At 42.9% G+C, this 20,079-nt stretch overlaps 1 protein-coding gene across 3 annotated transcripts in view; it reads right to left on the reverse strand.

Moving 5' to 3' along the window:
• Window positions 1-8,487, reverse strand: part of FOXN3 (forkhead box N3) — a 387,084-nt gene extending 378,597 nt beyond the window's left edge. For all 3 annotated transcript variants that reach the window (XM_063091914.1, XM_063091913.1, XM_063091910.1), the window contains exon 1: window positions 8,307-8,487. The gene's annotated coding sequence lies outside the window, so the exon portion shown is untranslated. The remainder of the gene's footprint in view (window positions 1-8,306) is intronic.
• Window positions 8,488-20,079: the final 11,592 nt, after the last annotated feature.

Genomic DNA, 20,079 nt, shown 5'->3' on the forward strand with positions numbered 1-20,079 from the left:
GAGAAAACACTAGAAAATGAGCACCCTTATTGAAAATGTCTGCTTGGATTCTGAACTTATGACGCTTCTCCTGTTCCCATTTTCATACTGAAAAAACCACCCTCCCAGGCTCTTCATTTTGAAGTTCCAAGGACTATTAAAAATGATTATTCCTCTAAAACGTCTGTAGCTCCAAGACTGTAGCAGGAGCTGTAGAAGCTGCTAAAGCCCCAGCCTGTCCCTCTCCGGCCTGACCGTCTTAGCACACACCAGCCCCACCTCCAGCTGCTCCCCGCAGCATCAAGTCCCTGGGAAGTTTCTCTGGATGAAGTCTGCTCTGCCATCTTGCACGCAGATCTGAAGCGCTGGGACCAACGTCCCTTGAGAGCAGTCCTCAACCAGTAACTGAAAGTGACGGGTCTGACCCAGGTTCTCAAAGTGACAGGTCTGGCCCAGGTTCCCGGTATGCCCCAGTAGGGCTGGGCTCCGCTGCCCACCATGGTATTTGGCATCACAACTCACTGCTGGCTGCCTTCTCTTTCTTGACTCTCACTCCTGCCCCCTACTGGTAACTCCCTGGGACTGTCTCCCCAGTAAACTCCACTCTTCTGAAAACTCAGGAGGGTCACTTCAGTCTGTCTATATAGACAGATTAGAATATAGACAGCTTAACATATGAACTTCAAAAGATACACGTTTGGCGATATTTCCAGTTAAGAAGCAGGTTAGAGGTGGTACACTGGGGGTGATTTTCTCACCCTTGTATTCCTAACACAGGACATAGCTCCTGGTATGCACTGGGTGCTCAATAACTGTTCACTGAATGAATGTGTGGATGATTTGTTTCCAAAATTTGTACATATGTCAAATGACCCCCCCCCCCAACTTGGCCTCTATGGATTTAGGGGTATGGGGGGCCCAAGAAGGGGATATTGGACATGCTGCTAATCTGATGACTTAAGCCAGTTGTTTTTTATTCTGAAAGAAATCAAGGAGATGTCATTGTATGTGCACCCGAGTTTGTTGAGCAGTTCATGCCAATTACAAAAGTAAATGCTGTCTAGAAAATCAGTTTTTGTGGATTAGAGATGCCAGCAACAGTTACACTAAGTATATTTGGGTAATTCAGGAAAATCATATCCCCATGGTTAGGACCTTTCATTTACCAAGTAGGTGAATGTGCTCACAGGTGGATGAAGAGAAATCCAAATGATGAAGATGAATTAAGGAAAATAATCACTAACAAGGGACCTAAAAAGTCCCTCCCATCACTTATGGTCAGATGTGGGAACACAGAATCCCACAAGAAGCAAAATCTTATTTCTTGCCAGAATCACACCAAATATTCCTCATCCCATACTGCAATTTTTCCCAGGAAGAGATTCCATTTCGAGTGTGGAGGGGGCAGTTTTCTACCCTGGAATAAAAACAGAGGAATAGTTGTGAGGTGGGGGTAGAAAATGCCTGGAATTTGGAGTCAGGGAGCTGGAGGGTTGAGAACTAGTCCACTACCAAAGAATATGCAGTCCTAGAATATAGGTGCCTCCATTTCTTCAGCTGTAGAATAGGACATTAATGCATATTACCATTAGTTATTATTAGTAGGATCATTACATACTAGGATATTATGAGAATCAAATAAAACAATATAGGAGACAGCACCTGATAAATGAAAGCCCTTGGGTTGGCTGGTTAACTCAGTTGTTAGAGCATAGTGTTATAAAACCAAGGTCAAAGGTTCAGATCCTCTTACCAGCCAGCCACCAAAAAAAGAAAAATACAAAAAAATCAAAAACAAAAACAGAAAGACCTTTACCAGTGTGACGTGATTTTTTTTATATTATCCAATATTGCCAAACTTACCCAGAGCAACTTATTTCTTTTTCAAAAGACCATCCTAAATGCTACATCTCATCACAAGAAACAATATGACAATCTTAATTTAGAGACATTTATTAGCTAGTCATTACATAGTAATTGGTTTCATTTTAAAGGCTGCAAAAGTATTAAGTTTGCTGAATCAGAAAATTTCAGAATGTGAAGAGCTCTCTCAGGTTATCGAAAATCTAACCTTGTGTAATACACTAAAATCCCTCTCCAAGCAGGACTTGCTACTCTCTGAATCTTAAGAAAGTGGCATTTGCACAGATTCTGGGCACACACACTCCATTAGCAACTTCAGCAACGTCCTGGTAACTGGCATGCATCTTTCAGTTCAAAAAGAATGTCTCCAAGAACATGAGAGTTTAATGCTCACTCCCCAAGGAGCATTGATCTATTATCATGAATACATCTTAGGACAGTTCCGTTGGTTTTCTATGACTGTTCCACTTGTTCTTTGAAATGCAGGTTGGAGGAGGGATGAGACAGCTTTAAATAGCCTGAACATGAAAAGTTTCAGTCAACACAATTCAGTAAATAAAAGTTATCCACAATCATTTTCATCCATTACCACGGCCAACTATTTTGTGCTTAAACTAGTTTCATCTTTGTAGAGGAAATATTTTCTAAATATATATAGTTCCAGCACAAATTGTTGGATGATCAGTGACTTCTAGAACACTCATTATTGTAATCGCCATCTCTAACTCCATGGATGTAGATGAAACATGGCAAGTACAATGGAAGTAACAGGAGAAATGTAGGGGGGTCTGTCCTTTCTGCTTCTACAGACTCCACAACTGTGCAGCCTCCAAGAAACATGCAGAGAGGCTGGCCATGGCCATAAGAAGCACGATTCTACTATAGATTTCCTGAAGTCTCTGTAGATTTCCATTTACCTTCATACCCACGCCTATGTGAATTAAGTTGTGAAAATCAAGAGCAGATGGAATTGAAGGGGATTCCTGTAGGACACCCCTAGAAATCTTTAATACTGGTAGCTTCTACAATGTAAAGGGGAGAACTGAACCCGATCTCAACACTGCCATTTCAGTACAGTCTCACAATAGAGGTGATATGAATATATTTGGTAATATTCAAATATCATCTGTGTGTTATTTTTCTCAACATTCGAAACACTAATGAGTCTGCCAAGCTGATTTATATAGCTTGGCAAACTTCCACTTCATGAATGACACAATATGAAATTATTTTCACTGACTAGTAGAATAACAAGGATAGAACAGATCACGAGGTGGTAATAGAATAAATGCAGGCATTCCAGTAAAATTATAACCAACTAATCTCAAACACCTACATGCAATGTTTCTATAACTTATAAGAAATGGAGGCCCTGGTTTACAAGTGTAGTGGATTGAATTATGTCCCCCCAAAACTCACTGAAGTTTGAATTGTGTCTCCCAAGTTTTATGTATTAGAAACTTGGCCCCCACTGTGACTGTTAAGAGGGTGGGAAATCCTATTATGGTAATTGAAAGGTGGAGCCTTGAAGATGCGATTAGATGGTAGGACCATGCAGTAGTGAATGGATGAAAAATGATGGTCGGGGCTTGGTTCTGAGGGCTTTAAAAGAAGAGAGAGGAAAGTCCATCTTTCTGCTCTCTCTGCTTCCACCATCTTGCAATGTGTGACCCCTGGGTCACTGTTGCCACCACCAGATGGACTTTGGATTTCCCAGCCTCAGAAAGTGTAAGCAATAAATTTTGTTTTCTTTATAAATCACCCAGTTCCAGGTATTTTGATATAAGCAACAGAAACGGAGTAATACAACAAGTAACCCCCAAAAACATCTTTTCCCCTTCTCTCATTATAAACTGGTCCAGGGCTGTTTCATACTTGTGGCTGCTCCTATCTTTTTTTATGTGCATGTTGGCTTCTTAGGGTATGTCGTATTATCTTTTTATTTAATTTTTGTAATGTACTGCATACCTAATTGCTACCTTTCTCCTACTCACTCTGAGCACAAATGTCCTCTTAAACTGTGAAAGCAAAAGGTCTCTCTTTAGCTAAGAAGTCCAGGACTCTGCAATTAATTCCCCAAGGCCTTTCTTAGAGAATATTTTGGGTACTTTAAAAGCAGTTGTTTTCAAAATGTGTTCTTGGGGTACAAGGGTTCTAGGGTGTGCCCCGGTCACAGCACAGGGGAAGATAGCAGGCTCTGGGATCCTGGTTCCCCCAGAGCAGCTCTGTTTTTAGTCAGCTCATATATTAGGGTCGTGCATAAGATTCCATTTGGTGCTAAATATAAAACAAAAATGATGTCCACAAAAATGTGTGGAAACCATTGCAAAAAAAAAAAATTGTTCTCTCCCTCAGGCGCTCTTATCCCTCTCCTTAGGCCGTTCCCTGCAAATGAAGGTTTAAGCACTTACTTTCCTTTAAAGAAGCTTACCCTTTTTTCCTCTCCCAGAATTTGAAACATACATGAATTGATGCAATTAAATACATTTATTTGAACATCTAAAAAATAATCCAGACTTTTGCACAGTAAGTCTTTTCAAAATTAAGATTTGATTTTCTCATATATGCTCTAAACTGGCTTAAGCCTACCTACCCCCAATTTCGATTTCTTGCCATCAGCAAGGTTGGTATATACCTGACATGTACTCTTTGCAGACCTTTTTCTTATAAGCAAAGAGAAGAATGAAGCTGCATCTCTCCCTTTACCTCCATTTACTAATCCAAAATTGAGACTGGCATTTGGTTGGCATTCTGGAATAATTATTAGATATTTGGCACGGCCATCCAAAAATGCCAGCTTCAGTGAGTATGTGAGTAACTATCTGACAACTGAAAATGAATTAGAATTTTATTGAACATCTTGTTAATTTGTCTTGGTAAAATAAGTGGTACACGATAGTATAGCTATCGATTTTTCTAATCTCAAAGTCAAAAAGAAAGAAACAGAAATGCCAAAGATTTGGAGTGAATGAATTTTATTCCTCAAAAGTCCCTTTAGAAATGAAGTGTTTTGAAAAAACTATTTGACAGACAATAGAGAATGAAAGTAGATTCTAGAAACCAACAAATCCCATTCATTTCCTTCAGTTTGTAAAAACAAGCAACTGACATGTTTCCTGCCAATGAACATACTTGCAGATAAGAAAGCTCCCTACAGGAAATCCTTTGCTAAAAGAGACCGGTTGTGTCATTAAACTTAACCTTGTTCAACAGTTAAATATTTGACAACATGGGATCATGAAATAGCCACAAAATCACCCAAAATGCTACTATCTTGCTTCTAAGATCTGTATTTCCTATGACATAGATGCAGGATTATTAAATAAACATTAAAATAGAGTAGGACTCTTTTCCACCTCCTCCTTCCACGCCATGCAATGAGTTGATGAAAATAAGGGAAATCTGCTCCTTCTTCAAACTGTTAATTGAATAATTTTTAAAACTGACCATTTTCAGTTAAGATTAAGTAATACAATGCTATAAATCACTATGATTGGTAGGAAGATAGTTCTAGATGAATATGAAGAAAAATTTTAAAGACTGCCAAAGACAAGATTAGAAACATATAAGAAAGCATTTGCTTTATATTCACAAGGTTCGATGCAGGTCCTCAAAGTCAAAATTTAGGAGAAGGCCTTCTTGGTTATTTCTCACTTAGCAGAATGAATAGGGGGCTAAGGAGGGAGGTCCCCAAACTTTTATCCTTTACGCTCCTCACAGAAACCATTACCAAGATATTGGATGTACTTGCAACTTTGATTTGGTGAACCTGCAAATTATCCTAAAAACTAAAGCACTCTTTACCATCCACAAAAGAGGAAACTTTTCTAAGTCAACTGAACAATAATAGTTGCAGTTTTGAAACAGTTCTTATTTCCATTTAGTAGTTTTTCCTCTCGTTGCTCAGCTGCTGCTTACACCCTGCCTTATACTTCCCAAAGCACTCGGACAGTCTTCATCTCCCTTCCCCCTCTGCACATGCAGCACTAGAGCGGGGTTCTAAAATGTCACAATTCTTTAAATTCAATTGCTTCAGTTCAACTTTGAACCCTCTTGCAAACAGAAACGCTTCATTATACCTTCCCCAGATGACTCTTCATCCACAAGTAACATTCTGGTCTTCACGTCTCTAAAAAGAGTTTGTTCTAACAGCAGACACACAAATCAGTTTGATTGCACAATTAAGTGCTCAGATATTTTCTTCTTAGCCTTCCCTTGCACAAGTCAGAGGTAGCAGAATGCGAAGTAAGCACGGGTGCTCGTCCTTGCTTTAAGGCTCTTTACTCAAATATTTTCAATAAAAATACAGTTACGAAAGCCAGGAGACAGCATTTTTGGTTGTTGTTGTAAAATGACCTTGATTTGACAGGCACAGTCTCAGGTTTCAACAGATGCTCTGGGAAAGCTTACAGAAGCCAACATGTTCTGCAGGCATCTGTGATGACATGCAGGTTTTCTTTCTTTCTTTTTTTTTTTTTTAAGTGGTGGTCATGAAAGTGTATGTATGTGTGGTGGGGGTAGGGTGGGGTTACGCTTCTCGGTTTCCATGACAACCGTGTCTCCACTCATGGGTTATTAGATACAATCCACTTCCTGTGTCTAAATTTTTAAGCCAATCAGAAAAGTGTTTATACGTTTAACAACTTCTGGGACGGTGCTTCTTTAATGAAAGCGCTGTAAGGCTCATATGAAGATGTCCACGGGCTCTACGTTTTGTCTCGTAGATATAACATCTCACGATGTTTACTAATTCACTCTTACATGGTGAAGAATGCTCTTTTTCTTGAATGTGAAATGCATTTTCCTCAAAGCAGATGCCACAATTTCTCATAATAGTGTGCAAGCTGATTTTGATTGTTTGCTCTCCATTGTTTTCTTCTTTCACTGTTGCAGACTTAGATTTAGTGCGTGAAACATGCTAATGCACGAGGCACTTCAATTATCAAAGTAATGATACAGTTAAGCATCCATCTGCTGATGGTGCTATTTAAACACTCAGATCAAAAACCGGTTAGGAAAAATGATTTTAAGTTGAACAACTTTGCATCCTGCAACTCATAAGCAGAAATCATTGAGAATGTATTGTAAAGTGATACGTCAATCCGTGTAAGCTAGTAGCTGACGTCTGCAAAGAAATTTGTCACCAAAATGGCCTACTTTATCTGGATAGAAACAACCACACAAAAAAAATTAAATATAAAGGTATTGCAAGCAAACGGCGCCCGGATTAAAAATCAGTCTAGCAGAAATCTGTGCACACGAAGGCGAATCTGAAATGACAGCAGGATTTTAAAAGAAGGTTTTGGGTGACTGTTTTCATAAGTCTCAATCTCACTGACCAATCAGTGTGAGTTAGAGTGGGCTCTAGTCAGCTGTGCAGTCTTCAGAGCTCTGCACCTTCTGAGCTGCTCTCTCTCTCTAAGGCAGAGCTGGCGATCAATGAAAAACAGGGAACAAAAGGAATATACCAGGATGTCTTCCTTAGCTAAAGAAAACGATTCCCCTTTTCCTCAATGAACCGGTCGCACCCTGCCTACGACAGCTCCACATGGGAGCTTCCAGCAGTCCTTTCAGATGAAGCACATTTTTCATTTGCAATCATGTGTCCCAACTGCTAGCAAATATGTCACCTTAAGCACAGCCCGTGACGGAGGGCTCCCCGAGCCCAACCAATTGAAACTAGTAAATTAAATAAATGAATAACCCCACAATTAAAAGCTCCAGATAAAGACTGCGTTTCCCTTCCCCAAATGTCATCCCCGGAGTATAAACAAAGCATGAAAAATAGTCTCTTCAACCTCCCAGCCGGTCATCATGCTTTTCTCCTGAAAAACAATGTTTTTCCAAAAAGAAACATTCTTCCTGCCCTCCGTGGAAACTCTCATCTGTGTATGTCATATCAGGATAACCAGACACAGTATTTGAAGAGAGGTTTAAACTGCCCATAGATCTGACACTGTTTATAATTGATAGCAAAACAGTTGCGACAGCAATGCTGTAAACTCTGCCCGAGCCAAACTCCACACTTAACACGTTCGTTCCTTGCAAATCAAAGTAACGCCCGGGGAGCCCACAATAGTGGGCTTCCCTAGAACCAATCAACAGAACTACACCAATTATCTGATCATTTTTATAAATACCCATTTGTCTGCAATTTTTAAAAAAATTAAAAACGACTATCCACAAATTCCTGAGAAACTTTTTTTTTTTTTTTTTTTTTTTTAATGAACTTACTTTTCAGACAAAACTAATGAAAATAAGCAACTTGGCCATCTTTGGATCTGTCCCATTCGGGCTGCATGCTATAAATCAATCTGAAACCAGGTGGAAATAGGGGGGCGGACACCTTGAAAAAAATCAAAGGGTGCCCCCCAGTGCAGCAGCCTCAACACTTAGGGCTTCTCATGACAATGCTGAACCAGAGCAGAGATTCGGAGGCAGGAAACGAGCCCCGTTTGCTTTACCTTCGATCGCCTGCCCCCCCCGCCACGCCGCTTCTCGCGGCCGCATTGGGGGGCTGCGGTGGCGCTGGACTCGCGGGTGGCCCCGCCGCCGGGTCGCGCCGTGTCCCCGCCGAGCTGCAGCCGATCGCGGCCGGAACCCCGGCTCCAGCGCCCGGCGCCCGCCCGGGGTCGGCGGCTCGGCTCCCACCCGGGCCCGGAGCCCCGCTGGGTCCTAGTGCGCGCCGGGCGGCCCGGTCTGCAGCCCGCACGTACGGCTGGCAGCTCGGGAGCACCGTGAATCCCCGGGAAAACGGAAAAACCCGCCGGCCCCTTCCAACAGCGGCCACGGTATGAGCAGATGAACTGGAGCTTAATGTCCAATTCTGGCATAAGGTGTTAAAAGAAAGATGTTGGCTCCGATGAACTCACAGAAGGCAGATGTTCGTATCTGCAGTCCCAGTGGAAAGCACAGGGCAGTAAGAGGCATACAGAGGTTTGCCCGGTGCACTTGTGATATTGCACGTTCGCAGAAGGTGAGAGACGCTACGAGATCAGTAAACACCGATTTCAACAATGGAACGCAAAAAAAGAAAAAGGTTCAAAATTGGTGTGCTTAAAACACTGCTTTAAACAGTTTCCCAATATTTTCTCCTGCTAACAGGTCCTTTTGCGTTTTGCTTTCTCTTACTTGATAATATGCTGTTTTAAATAACAAAGCCCCATATGGCTAAACACCTAGTCGTTTGATTTTCAAAAGACCTCAAAAATTGCATCAAAATATGCACTCATGTATGTCCTAAGAAATCAACAAGAATGAATTAATGGTGGCATATGGTGTGCCTCATAGAGAAAACTTAATTACAAATTAAAACAAATGCGAAAATTCATAAATTCAGTAAACTGAAAGTAAATTATGATCCTAGATTTACACACAAATCAGCTGACGTACAAGGAAGGAAACTGTAAGTTCTAGGTTTCTCTTTCACAAAAGGGGAAAGGGTGTTACATGAACTCATATCAGATTCCTCTCATTTGCCCCCAAAATGGCTTTCAGCAGTCTTTTGGCACATTCGTTTACTGTAGCCCACCTGGAAAGCAACTTTTAATCTTGCAAGTGCTCATTTAAGAGGACAATTCTATTAGCCCTTAATTCAAAATAAAAGTGCTTTAGTTTGAAAAGCCTGTTGAAAGCCTTCAAGACTGAGAGATTTCTTTCAGTCTTTGATATAACCTAGTTTGAAGGTCACAGTTCTGTAAAACTGCTAATAATGGTGCTGTGGTTTACACCGAAAGGAAAATCAAATGTGTGCTTTCTGAATTCTATTTTTGGAGCAGAAAAAGTCCCTTTGAAAAGGACTCTTACCCTCCCCCTTTCCAATTATAGCTAAATAAATGGAATGGAAGATTTTTTAGTATTAATTAAACATCAAAGGCACCTTTCCTGCTGCCTTACGTTCACACAAGAAACTAGTACTGATATGTTACACTTGTCAATCTTCAAAGTCCTTACACATACATCTCGTGATCTTTACCACACCTCTGTGAGAAAACATAATCTGCAATTTTAGAATGAGAAAGCAGTCCGGGAAGGTGAAGTGACTTCCAAATCACACAGCTGCTGAGTACAGCAGCTGGAATCCCAATCTCAGTCTCCACCAGGCCCTGCTTTGTTGAGTACACCAGCTGGCCTCCCAACTACTTCTCCATAAATACTATGGAAACCGAGGTATCCAAAACAAAAATGCACATAGGTTTCATTATTCATCATTTCTTACCTGTCTCAGAGCAGCAACTGAAAGGCATGGAAATATGAGGCTAGTTGGAAATATTTTAGTCTCTGCTAAATGAGAAGGATGGCTAGTGAGACCTGCGCTGGTCACGTTTCTGTCCTGGGGCTGTCCAGGGCACCGTGGCAGACAGTAAAGTTAAAATGCTGTAGCTGAGCCATGCCTCTGTCACCCGTATGCCATTTTGCTCTTTATCAGAGACTAAGGACTGACTCCACTTTACACATGGATGAGTGAGATTTTCTCAAGTTGAACTTGGGTTTTCTATGTGCAGTTCCAGTGCTTGAAAGGCTTTGAAAATCCTGGAAACTGAAGGCATGTCAGACGCGAGGTGGCCTGTTAGTGAGATCGGGGCACCCCTGTCCAGACCTGGTGACAGCTGGCGCTCTGACAGGTCTCCAGGACGTCACTTCTCAGCCCTCCTGCACACATGGGAAAGTCACCACTCAGTCCTGTGTGTGGCAGTCCCCTGCCTCCTTCCCCCTGCTGAAAGGAAATGTATCTGATGATGTGTCCCAAACCACTTAAATACCAACCAGGTGAAGGGCTGGGTAACATTTAACTGAAAAGACAAAACTATTTTATTATGAAAAGTGATTCATTCCTTTTCTTGTGTAGTTCATAAAGGGGCTAGGCACGGCAGTATCTCTGGAAGATGTGAACAACTTCCTGGGGAACTATCTGGAAGGATCAATGCAGTACTTACTGGGTGAATTCATTTGATGCCTTTGTCGAAAACTGGTCTTGGACGGGATCCCCCTCCCACAACCAGGCACACCGTGCCAGCGCCTCGGGACCCACTCGGGGACCTGGGGTATGGAGCTGGGAATCGGACACTCTCCACAATCAGACACACTGCCAGAGCCAAGGAGCATGCCAAAAACATCTCCTCCATGTGGGTGGCCCACCACAGCCACCACAATAACCATAGCTGCTGCGAAAGCGGCTAGATGCCACAACCACCACGCAGATGGTCCACCAGTCACTGGAGTGCATTGACACTAGGAGAGTCACCAGCAGAGATAAAGAAAAGAAGAGGATGTCTCTCTCCACAGAACCCATTTCAGAGTGACGGAACAGTCATCTGCTCTATGATAATATTGGGGGACCGGATCACACCTCTCAGCATTGGACAGATCATTTGGGCAGCAAATGAACAGAGTAAACATTATTCTTTCAGGAGGAGAGAAGAAATCTAGGGTAATTATAGAGGGGGGAGAGGGAGGGAGAGGGGAATGGGGAGGGATTGGACAAGGGACATAAACAATAATTATGTTTATAACAATATATATGCTAGTAATATTGATTTGATTAACATATCTCAATGTTGAACCCCCAAAATTTGTATAAGCAATTTTGATTCAATAAAAATAAAAAATATATAAAAATTAATTAATTAGAAAAAAAGAAAACTGGTCTAATTACTTTATATCACACCATCCATGTGGCCTTCAAATGTTGCAAGTGCTAGGCTCAAAGTAATCTTTGCACTAATAGGAGGTGATGAGAAGCAGAAAAGAAATGCTGGTGCTGAGCAATTCCTCAAAGCTAAACCACACCAGAAGAGGTACCAGTCAAAAGAAACTGTCATTGATTCATTCATTCACTCGTTCATTCATCCATCCAATTGTGTATTCATTAAATGTGGAGCTAATTACTGTTGTAGGCTCTGGGTCTAAAAAATAAAGTGTCCTAAAGCATTCCTTTTCATGTGGAGCCTATGGCCAAACTAATGGTTGCAGCACAGAGGTGTAAGTGCTACAGTAAAATCATGTCACTGGTGCTCTTATGTTCAAATGCCAATTGTCCCAGTCTTGGGCCAGTTTTCCTCTGAGCCATTTTCAGGCCTGCCCTTTGCTCTGGATTTGCTGGGACTTGCCTTTTGTAAGCTGCGTTTCAGTCTGCTGGATCAGTTGGCTGTTGGCTGGTCATGGCCAATGAGGGGCACTGGAGGGAGAGTAGAGAATAGCAAGAAGGGAGAAGCCATATAATTCTTTCACCTCCCTCTTGCCCCTGATGGCATCTCTAGCTGCATATGGCTGAGGCTTCTACCGGGTGACTCCAGCCCCTGGGCCCAGGTAACACTGCCAATTCACTAACTTTCCAGCATGGGGATGCTCCTGGCTTTCTGCTGGGATTAGTCTCTCCTCTGGGTAATTTCCCTGAGATGTACACAAGAGTGGGGAGAAGAATGTCCTCACTGGAGGGGACATCCTAGGTGGGGCCAAAGGCAAGTAGAGATGAAAAAGTAAGGCAGGTCAGAGTGCTGCATGAAGGTTTCAAATAAGAAAGGTCCTGGCAATCCTGCTGGAGATGCAGGCAGGGGTCCATGTCCACTGGGGCTTGAACTTGACCATAATTTCCACATGGCAGACCCCTTTATTTTATTCAATGATATTATACAAGAACATAAAACAGTGTCTGGCACATAGTAGTTGTTCAATAAATTTTAAGTGAATAAATAAAGTAGTAAATAAGAAGGTATTTTGTATTACTGAGGGTTCTCCAGAGAAACAGAAATGATAGGATGCATTTGTAGAGACAGAGAGAGAGAGAGAGAGAGAGAGAGGGATTTATTATAAGGATTTCACGCACATCATTACAGAGGGTGATAGTCCCAAGATCTGCAGGTGGCAAGCTGTACCAGGAGAACCAATGGTATAATTCTAGTCCAAAGGCCTGAGACTGAGGAAGGGCTCATATTTCAGCTCAAGTCCGAAGGCAGAAAAAAACTCATGTGCCAGCTCAAGACAGTCAGGCAGACGGAGGTCCCACTTACGCAGGGGGGTCAGCCTTCTGTTCTGTTTAGGACTTTAACTGATAGGATGAGGCCCACTCAACATTAGGGAGGGCCATCTGCTTTACTCATTCTACCAATACAAATGTTAATCTCGTCCAAAAACACCCTCACAGACACACCCAGAATAATGTTTGACCAAGTATGGGGACACCCCAGGGCCCAGTCAAGTTGACACATAAAATTAACCATCACATCATAAGCCACTCTGTGCTTGGCAAGGATCATTCTAGGAACTGTGTGAAGGATGATTTAGACCCGTCATGGTTAAGGTGACAGAAGGCAGAGTGACTTATTAGGAGGTTAACATTATCCTAGTTCAGATGCAGATCTAAAGGAATTCATCATTGGTAGCTTCAGATGACCCTCTGGTGACCCATGGGCAATACGTGATGTTACACACACCAAAGGCATCCCACAGTCACAACTCCAGGAGCATTCAGCCAAAAGTTCGATGCCCCGAAAAGAACAAACTAGACGGCTGCAATGCATCCTGGTCACCCCTGCACCAGGCTGGGGATAATAACCTTTCCTGGGTGGCTTCAACTTGTCAGATGGAGTGGACCCAAATGGAGGTGGCTACCTGGCTGTCCTTTGGGGGAGCTCTCATTCCACATGATGGTCCTGGTGTCTAGTGGGAGCGGGCATCTTGGAGTGTGACCATCGGATTGGCCCCTGGGTAAGTGCTTGACCCCATACCAGGCCTATAGAACCCCATGGAACCCTCTGACTGAAGCCAGGGGAAAGAGCCTCCTTCTGCTCTGGTTGTCAAGCGATAGCGTGCTGCCAGCAGCCACGTCCTTGGTTTGTGGACTCAGGAGATGGATGACGACCCAACTGTTAGCCCAAGCAGGACGTTAAAACACGATGAAAGCCTAATATAAATTTTGGATTATCCAAACAAACGTTTTCCCCCCTCCATCATCATACAGTTTAGAATAGGCTGTATATATAGCCACTGTTTATATATACACAGAGATGCACAGAAACCCTCACTCTCCTGGAGAAGACCACATAATGCTCTCTAACTTTCTAGATACAGGTGGTGTCAGGTTATACTGAAAGGAAGATTTTCCATTTGCTTCTTTGTGTGCTTCAGATTGCAATAACATGCCACCCACTTTCACCCTATGAAGCCACAAGCCTAACATTCTCCACGAAACCGATAGCCTCGCCCTTCTGCTAACACACACTTAGGAGCTGGTAAAATTGCGAATGACTTGGATGTCATTATTTTTACCCATCATTTTATAAGGGATTTATTGCCTCCCACAGGTGACAGCACTAAATCACTACTATGAATCCACGCTTGTCAAAAGAAATGAACAAAATTCATTTTGATTCATTCATATCTTTGATATTTATCATATATTCCTTCACTGACCAAATCCAGTCATTTGTAGATGGTCCTGCTTTGGCAATCATGGGCGCTGGGTGGCCTCTCATCTCCTTCTCTATAGGGCCAGCCATGGGATTGGTCACAATTGGTCCTCAGTCCCGTGCCTCTTCTCTTGGGAGCTGACTCCTGAGCAGAGCTGCACTGCAGGCCTTGAGAGGAAAGCGTGGGGCACAACGTCGCCAAAAACAGTTCGATCTGGCTCCCGGCCAGCCAGCTGGCTGCCAAGCTGAAGGCCTCTCCCAGCTCTCCAGACCCCCTTTGTCTCCCTGGCCTCCCCTTTTTCAGCTGTCTCGCCTCAGGTAATCCTCCACACTCTGCCATCCTGGCTCTTTTTATTCCCGCATTTCAGATCACTTTACACACGTTAATTAAGCCTTAAAACACTCAGGAAAGAAAAGCAAAAGGCACACGGGGATGTTTGCTCTGTGCTCTTCCCAGCTGCTCCGGCTCAGGGCAGGCCAGCAGCAGGCTGCCCCACCCCCACCCCCAGGAGGAAGGAAAGCGGCTGACACAGCTGGAGATGGGGACCATGTCTCCTGCGAGCATGCAGCCTGGGCGTGCCCAGGGCTGAAACTGACTCCACACATCATGTAAAACCCAGAGTCATGTGTCATTGCTACAGGACAATCTCCCACATTGGGATCACCTGCCGCAGTGGATCCAGGTGACCTTTGAATGGTGGGTCCTGGGCAAGACATCTGATGGAGAGAGGCAATCTGTGTACCACCTGTGGTAAATGTCCTTCAGTCTGTACTGTAGCGGCCGTGGTCACGGGCTTTGGAGTCAGGGAGATCTTAGTTCACGTCCCAGCTCTGCTACTTCCCAGCCAAACTGTCTTGCAAACATTGCTCAGTATCCTGAACCCCACTGTCTTACCTGTAAAGTGGATATGATAGTACCCACTACCCTCTCCCCACCTTGATTCCCAGGAAGGGTGAAATCAGATCATGCACGCTAAGTATCCGGCCCTGTGTTTGGCACATAAAATGGTAGATGTTATAGTCTTTCTGAGCCATCTCTTTACAATATCAAATCCCAGTCAGTCTGAATTAGTGTAGTTCAGCTATAGTCATGAGGACATTACTTCAAATAGACACTGAAGTGTCTCATTCGTAAGAAATGGAAATCCAAACGAAGTCTGTCGTTTTGTTAATAGTTTGTACCAGTGTTCATTTCTTAGTTTTGATAAATGTGACATGATTATTTGAGATATTAACATCAGGTTTGAATTTGGGTGAGTGGTATATGGGAACTCTTCTGTTCTATCTTTGCAGCAAAAACTCATCTAATGATAACAAAAATCTTATTAAAATGCATCATAATCAGTAAGGCTATACAGTCGGCTAATACTTCACCTGTATTTTTAGTGTATTATATTAAAATACCTCCATAGGATCCAAAAACATGTCAAGTCTTTTGTTACCAAAATAAGAGGCAATTTATGTTATCTCTAGCTGTTATCGCCACCAAGAAAAATTCATTGAGTTTCCAGTGTCTGCAAGGCACCATATTGTGTGTTAAAATAGCAAACATTTACCATTGGGAGAAAACTATTGGCTGTGTGGAAATCATTTTAAGGTAGCTGTTTGGATGTAAGATATTTGATAACCTTACCATTCAAGCCTCCAGTGTTCTCCTTATTTCACAGAAAATAGATGGCTGGCCAGTCAATCAGCTCCACACTTCCCCTTTGGTGGTTAGTGACTGGGAAGAACAATCTTGTCAAATAACACCATAGATTATATCACTTGCCACTCTGAGTACAGTTTTTGAGATGTTCGTCTTAAAATGCTGGGGATATCTTTTCTTTCTCTAACTTAATAGAAACCAGAGAATTTAAATGCTTTGATTTCCTTATTTTTTTTTTATATCATACAAATTGTGATGTATGAGGGTACTTTAAAAGTTCATGGAAAGATTCGTATTATTTTTTAATTCTATTTTTCCGTGAACTTTTTAAAGTACCCTCGTACTCATGGGGTCAGAAGGAGATTTTTACTGAGTGGTTGGTTAGTTTTGTTAAGGGCCTTGACATGGACCCCATCAAAGAATGTGAGTATAATATGGCCACATTATAATGGGTCTTACACAGAGGTGGAAAAGAGGGCGGAGGAGGGAGGTAAGGGAGGAAAGAGTAAAGGGCCATGAAAAACAATTACATTGTAGAAGGTTGAATATACTAATTATCCTGATTTGAGCATCACATGTTATACACAGGTATTGATATGCAGCTCTGTACCCCACAGATATGTGCAATCAACTATGTTTCAATTAAAAATATATATATGTGTGTGTGTGTGTGTGTGTATAATGGATTTTACAAAAGAGCTACAACTTTAAAAAGCAAAGATTCTGTGTTGTCAAGTTGCTCAGCTCTCCAGGCAATTAGTAATCTATGAGGTGTAACTCCTGAATGTATGTTGGCAGAGCATGCGTAATCAAAAGTTTGGTTGGCAGCTACTACCTGCAGGTCATTGTAATGGATCCGGGCCCATAAAGAAGGTTAAGACAGTTCAGTTGTCAAGTGTGAGAATGACATTTGTCATTCTTTTTAGTTGCCCAGAATATGGCCCCTTCCTGTGTCTGGGGAATCCCCAACTTCAGTAGGCAAAGCCACCTCCCACTTCAGACTGGAAATGTCAGACCACCTTCCCAGCCTTTCTTGAAGTTGCGGGGAGGAGCATAACCTAGGTTTCTCCCACAGCTAGTGACAGGAAAGAGTGAGATCCAGCAGCCTTAGAAGTGGCAGCAGCTTCTATGGCAGAAGGCAGCATCATTGGTGTCCACAGCAGCACCAAACTCTGACCCATCTGCAGCTCGACTTTGGGCCTTGATCCAGGCTGCACACCTCAGAGCTGGTCCCCCAGCCCTCTTGAGGATTTTATGAATCACCCACCATCCTGTAAATAAATGCCCTTTCTGCTTAGATCTGCTAGACTCAGCTTCTGTTGACTGACACAAGAGCCATAGTCACCATCTTGGGTACCAGTTGCACCAACCAGTCATTGTTTTCCCAGCAGTAGTCCCTCCTCTCTCACCAGACCCCTCTCTTGTCATAACAACACACATTTAGATATGGGGCCATTTGTGACCATGGAATAAAATTTAACTGCTTACCTTGGCTGTCGGTGCTAAGAGAATCAACCAGAAATGTAAGCAAATTTAACCTCAGATACCTTTCTGCATGGGTAAAACGGGACTTGTGTTGCATGTGTGTTTCTGGTACCACAGGCAGGGTAGAGTCTTTTCTGTAACACCAAAGAATGTGATACATTAGAGTTTTGGCCAGAGGAAAGAAACAACAACAAAAATCTCCATAGTTACAGAGGAAACATCATTTTTGCTACTTTTCTATAAAGAAGAAACAGTTTCATATTCAGTTCATCTTTTTTATTCAGCTCCTTTCTGTCTCACAGAAATCCTGTTGTATTTATAATTCACCCATTGACTCTTCTGGTTGGCACTGAACTTCACAATGAGAAACTTTCAATGTGAAATGGGTCATCTTGTTTCAAAGAACAAATAACTGATTCCTTAAAAGACTGAGAAAACATGAACTTCCATCAATAAAAACCAGGAATGCGGGGTTTCCGTATTCTTCTCTTAGCAAGTTAAACATGGAGGTAGAATAATTTCTTACAAAACAAAAAGGCAAAGATATCAATCCTTTCAATGACACTACATTTAGCAGCTCAGAATCTTAAATGAAAACAGAGTGGATTGAAGAGAATTGGAGCAGAGGTCACAGTGCAAGACCCTCTGCTTTTTATGTTGAATGCCCTCGTGTTCCATTGTACAGAGAGTCTGTCACTCGGGGCTCAGGGTGACCATACCTGCACAATGCTGCCAAGAGGGGATCCAGGGGTCCCACCTCCTTTGCTCCTGTTTCTTTGTCAATCTGGCTTGCACTGAAGTCGCTCTCACTAACACACTGATGAACCCCCCACGGCTTAATCCACTTGTCTGTGCTGTGCAGCACTGCTGCTTTCTTTTTCTGGAAACTCTTGCCTTCAGTGAGCTCTACTTTCTTCTGGTTTTCCTTCTCCCTTTCTGGCCAGTCCTCGTCTATTTCTCTCACTGGCTCCTCTTCCTCTCCTGCCTCCCAGTGCTGGTGTTCCATCATTGTCTCTTTTCTCTTTTCATTTCACATGCTCTCTCCACATGTGGTCACATGATCACACCTATTTTCATACCTTCCAGTGATCACCAGTCACCTGTAACCAGCACCCATGTCCCTCCTGGATTCCAAATCCTCGCCTCCGATAAACTCCTAGACCCCCAAACCTGGATATTCCGCTGTCATCTCAAATTCAAAATCAAAATACTCCAATCCGAATTATTTATCATGCTGCTCCAGACTTTTCCTTTCTACATTCACTGTCCAGAAAGCTCAAAATTATCCTTAACACGCCCCTCCCTTCTGCTCTACATTCATTCACCAAACTCTATATTCTGCCTCAGAAATTGTTCTTAAACCTGGCCGGTCCTCTCCATCCCCATAGCCTCCCCCTTGGAGAGGCCCCTTTGTCTCTTGACCACGGCTCCTGCCCCCAGGGGATCCCCCACACTGCCCCAGTTGTCCTCATGCCAGATGAGACACGCTGCTTGGGCAGCCAAGGGAGGAAAGCTCAAAGACTCGAAAGTCTAAGCAGATGGGAGCCAGAAAAAGAACAAAGATTTCTCAGGGGGTCAAGACCCCGGATGGTTCTGATGCTTGAATGGAAGACATAGGACCTCAGCAAGTGCTGCCCATAATAGTGACCAAGCCAATCCCTAGTTGCTCTGAGGGTCTGTACTTGGCTACCTGCCTCCACCCACTTCCTACACCCAGGGAAGCTGCCAGTGGCCATATAATTAGTTGGCCTAAAAACCACTTTGATACCATCACTTGTTAGTCCCCGATCTTTAGTGACTCCCCATACCCATAGAATCCCCAGGGTACAGTTTACCTCCCCCACCGAGCACTCCAAGACCCTATCACTGCTCGCACAGATTTGCTCTCTAGTCTATCTCCCCTTACTCGCCTAAATTAGCCTTTCTCCTCTGCCACACTTAACTTCTGACCTTCATTTTCCAGTCTCTGAAATTTTGCCTATACCTTTTCTCCTCCTAGAGCTCTGTCCTGTAATTCATTAAACCTGTTTAGGTCCTAGGTGATTTTTCATTTGTTCCACCATCATTTATTGAGAGCCAACAAGGGGCTAAGCTGAGTCCAGAAAAGAAGACTAAATCTCTCCCCTTGAGGAGCACCTAATCCACTGGCAAAGATGGGCAAGGAAAAGGAATTTGCATTACAATGTGATAAATTCTACAGCGGTGCTACCACATGATCTCCCAGGTGCATCTTTTAGTGAATCTCTCAAATCTCATCACCATAGAGATGTTCGGATTACCTTACAGAGGAACTGTTTCCTCTCCTCTGGATTCCAAGGCTGTGATTCTCAACTTTTTTGTGCAAAGATTCATGGGGGGTACTTTTTATTGCATGCTTTCTAAGGTCTCACTTTCAGAGATTCTATTCAGTAGGTCTGGGTTGGGCCTAAGAACAAACACTTTTAATAAATCCCTCAGTAATTCTAATATAGATGGCATATTAGTCCATTTCTGTTGCTTATAACAAAATACACGGAACTGGATAATTTCTAAGGAAACGAAATTTATTGCTTACAATTTCAGAGGCTGGGAAGTCCAAAGTCTGGTGAGGGTCTTGGTGATGGCAACAGTGGCCCAGGGGTCTCACATGGCAGAAAATGGTGGAGCAGAGAGAGAGATTAACGTCTCATGTGCTCTTCTTTTAAAACCCCTCAGAAC

The sequence above is a fragment of the Cynocephalus volans genome, chromosome 3, assembly GCF_027409185.1.
Source record: "Cynocephalus volans isolate mCynVol1 chromosome 3, mCynVol1.pri, whole genome shotgun sequence".
In the NCBI taxonomy this organism is placed as follows: Eukaryota; Metazoa; Chordata; class Mammalia; order Dermoptera; family Cynocephalidae; genus Cynocephalus; species Cynocephalus volans.